Genomic DNA, 1351 nt, shown 5'->3' on the forward strand with positions numbered 1-1351 from the left:
AGAGAGAGAGAGAGAGAGAGAGAGAGAGAGAGAGAGAGCCATCAGCAACAGTAGAAAACTGAGGAATGATGAAATCACTGCTTTCAAAGGCTTGAAATGCCACCGTGAAGATGCTCCTCATGGCTGAGGTCTTCCTTGCACCAAGAACAAAGTCAGACGAACAGACAGGAGTTAAGGAAGGGGAGCTGCAGAAAATGTTGGCTCAGGAATTGAATGTAACAGCTACTAGATAGAGATAGGAGGAAAACAACTTTTCTTTCACCAAAAATCTCTCAGAGGCTGTTCGACCATCTGTTCGCAATTCTATAGAAAGAAAGTGCTTTCCTGGCTGCTGGTGGCCTGATTTGATTTTTGTTGGGACTCTTGAGTTGAAATTCCACATTTGTATGAATTCCGACATGCATATTGTAGGGAACTGTGAGCCAACGCATGCAGTCACAGGACCTGCTCCACTGAACTTCAGCAGAACCACCTAGGTCCTGTGATCTCCCTGCCATCTTTGGACCTAGGATCTGCCCTTACAGAAGCACATAGCTTGGGTCATTTCGTCTCTAGACTTCTTGAAAGTGAGCATTTAGTATTCTTTGTTTGTCACTAAGCATGAGAAATGGATTTCTCACTCCACAGATTTTCCCCAAGTACTCTTGCAAAGAAAATGATGTGGCCAATTGTTTATTCCGTGAATAGCCTTTTTCTGTCCTCAGAATGTGGCCAACACATCCATGACTCACATTCACAGGACAGAAGGGCTGTTCTGGCTTTAGTTTTTACTTCTTTCGGCCAATTGGAGAGTTATTTATAAACATTTATTGATTCAGATTCATAAACCCGAGAGAGAGAGAGAGAGAGAGAGAGAGAGAGAGAGAGAGAGAATCTTGCTATGCTTGTTGCTATGGTAACTAGCATTTCACACATATATTGGCCAACAGTGATGGCTCAGAACAGAACTCCAAAGCCTACCTGTAGCTGCTGGCTGCATATTTATCTCTTTTTCATTTCAACTGAATCTCAGTGATAGTTTCTCCACCAGCGCCCAGTGACAACACCATACTAGGGCAGAAACATGACAAACTCCTGTGGCAATTCTTAGACCTCTCTTGGGACCGTTTTCCTGATGACATCTAATCAGTTTTAATTGTCAAAACTAGTGAGATCCCCACCACATGTTGGGTTCTGCCATATCCTTAAGGGGGAAAGTTGGAGTTCTGTTCTTCATCTTCAAGGGGCCTGTCGTGTAGCTGAGGTGTAGGAGCGGAAATATGGAGCAGCAGACAGCCGTTCTGGTATGAGTCACCCAAAACAATTTAGGTAAGTGTGAAATTCTACACAATGAGAGTAGTAGAAGGAAAGC

The sequence above is a fragment of the Microtus ochrogaster genome, chromosome 16, assembly GCF_000317375.1.
Source record: "Microtus ochrogaster isolate Prairie Vole_2 chromosome 16, MicOch1.0, whole genome shotgun sequence".
In the NCBI taxonomy this organism is placed as follows: Eukaryota; Metazoa; Chordata; class Mammalia; order Rodentia; family Cricetidae; genus Microtus; species Microtus ochrogaster.